An 8062-nucleotide genomic window follows, 5' to 3' on the forward strand; every position below is an offset into this window, starting at 1 on the left:
ATGAATATTTAAATCAAAGGTTTTCAACATATGATGATTTCTACATATAGACAATCACCTAAAATAATAGTTTACAATAGTACCTCCGTTGACAATGCAGTCAAAATAAGATACATGGTGATGATTTGGTGAATGCAACGTTTCCTTAAAAAATATGCCATGTAAGACTTCATGCACATAGCTTGTCTAACATATAAGCAAACAGCGGAAGACTTCTAGGAAACCTGAGAATAAACATGCTAACAAGTGTCAACACAAAGGTTGGTGAGTTCATAGTTTTAGTGTTTCGCATAATCTGTATATAAAAGTTGGATCACAAGATTTCAGTTGTTTCATCCAGAAATGTTTATCAAAATATTCTACGAAATTGAGCACCCTGGTAACTAAACTTAACGTATATATAATTTATACCCTTTGTATAATCATCTTAATAATACACGCAAACTAACGTGTACGCTTCTCAAATAGCATACGTCCGTTAAAAGGCTAGTGCTCTAGCTCGGACGGGGATATCAAGCCCTATGGATCCATATACAACTATTCGCGCCCACCAGTTCTTATAACCGGCAGCTACTAGTTACCGAAGCTAAGGGATTTTCGGTTCAAACTCAGTGTAGAATTAAGTATGTACTTGTGTTCATTGCGTTTAAAATAAATTGCATGTATTCTCAGCCCAAAAATATATTGCAAAAGCAATTAAAAAGGGAGCAAATGAAACTCACCTTAGCAGCACATAAAGTTGTTCATCGTAATGTGACCGAAACTCGAAATATCAAATAATCGTAGATCTCAACCTAGAGAACATATGTTGGTCAATAAATGTCTATCAAGCTAGGTCAGGTCATAGTGTATCATAATCCTAATGCTCGAGATCGACATACAAAAGTTATCCAAAGTCATTTCAAAAAGTCAATTTTGACAGTTGTTTAACAAAATAAGACGTACCTTATATAAGGATTCATTTACTCGGTTGGTAATATTCAAAAATCTAATTTATCAATCTCGTAAACAAGTTGTTTAAATCTTAATTGCAGATTCAAAAGAAATTTCAATTAACGTCAATCATAAGTCAGTTGATCATATCTTTTAATCCGTTCATCGAAACTATTCGATATCTAAATGAGAAGTCATTGATTTTTCGCCAGCTTTCCAAAAACATGCATATCATATACCTTTTACCAGTAATATATGTATTTTAATTCGTGATTCATCATAAACTGTTTAACGACGAAATTTTGCATACGAGCATGCATAAATATATATACTTGAGCACTAGACATGGATACACTATTAGTATATAAAAGATAAAATATAAATGCTTACGTATCAATATTGTGATTCAATATTCCAGAAAAGTACGTAGACGCAACATAGATGATAACAGTAGGTTTGACTTGTAAATAATACCCATGAACATTACCCATAACCTCCATAGCTATAACCCATAATTTCCTTAACTTTATCCCGCTCAAAAACCCATTTTTGAAAGTGACACGCTCATAACCTCGTCGTAGTATTTTATGTATATTACTAATTAATAATTAATAATACTAATAATTAATAAGATTAATAATAATATTAATCTTAATAATAATAATAATAATAATAATAATAATAATAATAATAATAATAATAATAATAATAAAATTAATAATAAATATTTTTTGTATTTATATGCTTGAGAGATCGAGAGAAGTGAATTGTGTGTGCAAAACTGAACCGAATGATTGAGCTTTATAATGTGGCCTGATTCTGATGCCCATGCGATCGCATGGGTTTTATGCCTATTTCTCATGCGATCGCATGGCCGTCAGATCCAGCTCACATATTTTTTATTTTCTTGTTTGTCGACATAATTAAATATAATATATATAATATATATAATTTAAATAATTAATTATATATTATATTAAATTCATGTGCATAGTTGACTTGTAATTTTCGTTCCGATGACTCGTACGTTGTCACTCGACTTATGTCCCGGTTTCGGTTTTTCAAATGTCCTTTCGTACGCTGAGAAAACTTGCATTTTACGTTTCGTGTCACGTACCTTTGTCAAAATATAGCCTTAAATTATCCCTAAACTATACCACTCAAAGCATATCTTAAACTTTCAAGTGTTTTGGACATTTACTTCTATAAATTATTGTCTCGCTATTTGTTGATATATATATAATAACAAATTGTTTTATGACCAAGTTAATATATATTTTCAACATTCATAAATACGTTTTAAATATACGTCGCAAGTTATTCATACAATTAATATTCCAACTTATCATATATATTCAAATAAATATTTAAACCAATAAGTTTAATGTACGGTATTAAACAATTAATACATTGTTATGTTTTTAAGTTATAGTATATATATATGTATCTATATACATATAGTTGTTCGCGAATCGTCGAGAACAACTAAAAGGTGTTTGAATAGTTCAAAAAAATTTGAGATTCAGTTTTACAGACTTTGGTTATCGTGTCAGAAATGTTAATCATACAAAGATTAAGTTTAAATTTGGTCAGAAATTTCCGGGTCATCACATAAGTATTGTTGGATACTTGTTGATTACTAGGACCTTGTTGGTTGTTGTATGGAATATTTCGGTTATAATTCTGGTTTTGATTGTAAATTGGTCTTGGCGGTTGATAATTATTCTGATAATTATTTCCAGGCCTTTGGTTTATGTATGAAATATTCTCTCTTTGTTTCATTGTTAGTTCAATACTGAGACAATCTTTTGTCAAATGTGGTCCTCCACACTGCTCACAACTAATTCGTATTGAGTGAATATCCTTAGTCATCTTTTCCATTCGTCTCTCGACAGCATCTATCTTTGCTGAAATGGAATCTAAGTCATGGCTAGAATCGGCTCTAGCTGCTTTAGATGATCTAACGATATCCTTTTCTTGGTGTCACTCATGTGAGTGGGAAGCAGTGTTATCAATAATTTTATAAGCATCAGTTTCTGTTTTCTTCATAATAGAACCACCAGCTGCTATATCTATGTCTTTTCTTGTAGTGATGTCGCATCCTTGGTAGAATATTTGTACTATTTGACAGGTGTCTAAACCATGTTGTGGACATCCTCTTAATAACTTTCCAAATCTGGTCCATGCCTCATATAGAGTTTCATTTGGTTTCTGTGTGAACGTAACAATTTCTCCTTGAAGTCTTACGGCTTTAGAAGCCGGAAAGAATTGTTTAAGAAATTTTTCAACTAAAACGTCCCATGTATCAATCGCCCCTTCAGGTAAAAATTCCAACCAATCTTTGGCTTCTCCCTTTAAAGTCCATGGAAATAACATGAGATATATCTGTTCATCCTCCACTTCTCGGATTTTAAATAGTGTGCAGATTCTATTAAAGGTACGAAGATGTTCGTTTGGATCTTCCTTCGGTGCACCACTAAATTGGCATTGATTAGTTACCATGTGTAGAATTTGTCCTTTGATTTCATAATCTGGCGCATTAATGTCAGGATGAGTAATTGCGTGACCTTGGCCAGTGCGTTTAGCTCGCATTCGGTCTTCCATACTTAGAGGTTCCAGATATAATTGAGTACGTTTAGCTCGCATTGTCTGGATGAGTTTTGCCCACGTTTCGAATAGCCAAAAGATGCAGCAGAGAGGCAGGATTCGTTTGGTCTCAATATAATTGAGTACTGTTTGGCTCCAATAACCCGGTCCACGTACAAATCCAACTATTACTACGAACCAGAAAATTTTGATGTCTATCAATTTAACTACTTAAAATAAATTTTCGTAATTTTAAGAAATTTAGATAAGAAATAGAATAAAAATCTATGTCCTAAAAACTAGAATGGCGAGAAATAAGAAAGAAAAAGAGCGCGTCGAAAAAGGTCGAAAAAGAAAAGGGTTGAAAAATAAAAGGCGTCGAAAAATAAGAAAGAAAAAGTGTGACTTATAAAACTTTAAAACACTCGACTAACCCAACCTTATTATTATCACTAACTTAATGCAAATTGAGATTACTAATTGGAGTGATAATTGATACATAGGTAAAAGGCGTCGAAAAATAAAAATAAGAAAGTAGCGCGTCAAAACTTAAAAAGGAACTAAAAATTAAAAAATTAAAAGTTGCGTCTAAAAATATTAAAGCTTAAAAGAAATACTATATCCCAAATGGCAATATCTTAAAAAGGTACTAAAACTTAAAAAAAACGTCGCAAAATTCTAAAGCACCTAAATCTTAGTCTAAAGAAAAAACACTTAAGGGAATTTACGGCAAAGCCTAAAAATCTAGAAGTAAAAATAATTATGGCAAAAACTATAACTTAAAACTAATTACGAGCGAAAAATACAAATATTACGAATAAACAAATAAAAAGATACAAAATATAAAAATAAACTTAAAGTTGTAAAAAGTACAATTTTTATAAAAATATTATTTTTATATTATTTATTTTATAAAACTATTACTTTTATATATATAAATAAAACTAATTAAAATTAATTATTACAAATTAATTAAAACTTAAACTAAATAATAAATTAATTAACTAATTTAGGGTTTATTAATAATAATAATTAATAATACTCCGTAATTAATGCGATTAGGGTTTCTGGTCGTGTCAGGGTGGCTCCGCGAGTTGCGGTACACCTGGAAACAAACTCTGCGAGTCGCAGGGTATGAAATTTCAGATTAGGTGGTTTCGTTTGACAGGTTTCGTAATTATTTTTTTATTTTTTTATTTTTCTGTTTTTAATTTAATTAATATATTTATATAAATTTAATAAAACTTATATTTTAAAAACTAAAATAAAAATAGAAATATTTTATAATTTTATAAATAAAAATCTTAAAAATAGATTTATATATATATATTTTTTTTTCTTTTTCGGTTTTTAAATTTTTATATTTTTTTAATATTTAAAATGTATTTTTACAAAAACTTAATAAAAATTCTCTTTTTTTTATGTGTGTGGCGTTTCGCTTCGTCGTTCCCCGGCAGCGGCGCCAAAAATACTTGATGTTATGCGAGGTGTATATGAAATAACTTTATTTTTACAACTAAATACTATTAAATACGATACAATTTTACACAAGATATTTATTTATTTATAGAATGGATATACTTAAACCTTGCTACAACACTTATATGCAGTGTACCTAATCGTACAGTAGTGTAGTTTTTAGTAAGTCCGGTTCGTTCCATAGGGAAAAATCTTTAACCAAAGCTTAACGCTATATTAGTTTTAATTTATAAAAATACAAATATATAAATAAGTAATATTATTATTATAAAAGGGGGGTTTTTACCGTTTAATGACCGGTTTGTCGATTTTAAAAAACTTTAGTCGCAGTTAAAACCTAATGTAAAATAATAAAAATAAATATAACTTAATTTAAAGCGTAAAGTAAATAACGATAAGGAAATTGCGATAAATAAAAGTGCGATAAAATAAAATTGCGATAATTAAAAAGTACGATAATTAAAAGTGCAATTAAATACAATAATAATAAATAAAAGTGCGATAATTAGAAGTGCAATTAAATATAAAATAAAGGAAATTAAATATGAAATAAAATAATTATGCTTATTTAAACTTCCGTAATCATGATGTTTGACGTGTTGATTTTAGTTTTATGCCCATGGGTTAATTGTCCTTTGTCCTGGATTATTCAATATGTCCGTCTGGTTTTTGTCCATAACAGTCCATCAGTCATAAATATAAAGTGCGAGTATCCTCGTCAAATTATCCTTATACCCGAAGTCAAATATTCCAACTAATTGGGGACTTAAACTGTAACAAGGTTTTAATACTTTGTTATCAATTATGCCAAGTGTCCTTGTACATAATGTCACCCCTGTTTTAATAATTCTAGTGGCTATTAATCCATTCCCGTGTCCGGTTAAATGAACGATTATTCGTACATATAAATATCCCGCCCATCGTGTCCGATCGAGTGTATATGGTTATTTATGGGTACGTCCAATTGTAAATCTTTATATTAAAATTAACAAACTATCATTTAGTTAAACAAATATAAAGCCCATTAATAGCCCATAGTCTAATTTCCACAAGTGTCGTTCTTTTGTCCAAACTCCAATTATGGTACAAAGCCCAATTACCCAATTTTAATATTTTTAGCCCAACATCATGATTACTTCGGATTAAATAAGCATAATAATAACTTAGCTACGAGACATTAATGTAAAAAGGTTGAACATAATTTACAGTGATTAAAAATAGCGTAGCGTTACACAGACAGAATTTCGACTTACACCCTTACAACATTCGCTAACATACCCTTATTATTAAAAATTAAAATTAAAATTAAAATTAAAATTATAATATATATATATAATACGTTTGATAGAGAGAAAGAAAGATATTTTTTACGATCAAAATGCGTTGGCTTTTATAGGCAGTTTCAGAATTTGGGCCTCCGCGAGTCGCGGTATTTTTGCCCTTCAAACTCCGCAAGTCGCGGAGTTTGCTTTTACAGCTCATCCCTTTTTGGATCTTCTTTGCCGACGGTTTTAATATATAAATATAATATATATATATATATAATTTATATAATTAATTATATATTATATTATATTTATATACATAGTTAACTTGTAATTTTTAGTCCGTTGCGTCGAGCGTTGAGAGTTGACTCTGGTCCCGGTTCCGGATTTTTGAACGTCCTTGCGTACAATTTAATATCTTGTACTTTGCATTTTGAATTTTGTACTCTTATAATTCTGAGACGTTTCTTATCAATAATTGGAACCACTTTGATTGTACTTTGTACTTTTGAGCTTTTTAGTCGTTTGCGTCTTCAATTCGTCGAATCTGTCTTTTGTCTTCACCTTTTATTATTTAAACAAATATCACTTGTAAATAGGACAATTGCAACTAAAGCTTGTCTTTCTTGAGGAATAATGCTATGAAATATATGTTCGTTTTTAGCATTATCAGTAGACTTGACAAGAGAGCAACTCATTACTCAGGTAAATTTGTAGATCGTAGGACATGTTTTTATTGTGGAGAATATGGACATGTTGCTTGAAAATGTCCTAACTACTTGCGTACACCACATAGGAAGGTTGACCTGAACCAAACGTTTGATGAAAAGTCTTCTAGGTCAAAATGGAAGTATAATAAATTTTTCAAAAATCGTTCAACCTCACCTATTAAAAACTGTGTTTTTACTTCAACTGCTAAGATTTCCACGAACATTAATGAAACACCATTTTATCATAAACGGTCGCCATGTAAGCGTCGTGTCTGGAGATCTAAATCTGAGGGAGGTTGTAGTACAAGTGATAGTGATGTATATACAACACCGTTGGGATCCAGAGGAAAATGGGTGGATCTACATGTTGTTGGTGTCGACGGGAAACCCACTATCATTCGGGCTTGGGTTCCCACTTTGAACTAATGTTGTTTTTGAGCTTGTGCAGGTCGCCATGTTTGTTTAATCTTGGTGATAGTACCTGGATTATCATCAATGGGGCGGTCCGCACATAACTGCCCAGGAGAATGGCTTGCATATACTTCAGCATGCAACCCGAAATGAAACGTATGTTGTTGGCATCTACACAATTCAGTGTAGAATGCATTGAGTAACGTAATTTGGTGTCAAAATCAGTCTGATATAGTCTCAGAAATGAAACATCAAATGAGTAACCAACATTTTTATGTTTTCTTGTCTGCATATGTTTGCATATTTCTGCTTTTGCATGCCACTTTACTGCTATGTTCTGCTTATCAGTTTTTGCTTGCAATTTCATGATTTAGTTTTGCATGATTAGTTATCGGTTGCATGCTAGGTTATTTTCTGTTATGCATATTTCCTTATGTTTTTGTACAGATAAAATCCAAAAAGCCAAAAAGATTTTCGGTTTTAGTAATTTAGGGGGAGAAAATGGCAACATCAGAAAATACAAAAAAATAGGAAAATTATAAAATGGGTTACTTATTCTATGTGATGAGAGATGATTGTAATACTGAACTGGCATGAATAATGCTCTGCGTACAAAAATAAGTGATACAGATTAGTTAACGAAGTATTGGTATTTCTAAATTAATCTGAACTAACCGA

Source organism: Rutidosis leptorrhynchoides, chromosome 6, assembly GCF_046630445.1.
Source record: "Rutidosis leptorrhynchoides isolate AG116_Rl617_1_P2 chromosome 6, CSIRO_AGI_Rlap_v1, whole genome shotgun sequence".
In the NCBI taxonomy this organism is placed as follows: Eukaryota; Viridiplantae; Streptophyta; class Magnoliopsida; order Asterales; family Asteraceae; genus Rutidosis; species Rutidosis leptorrhynchoides.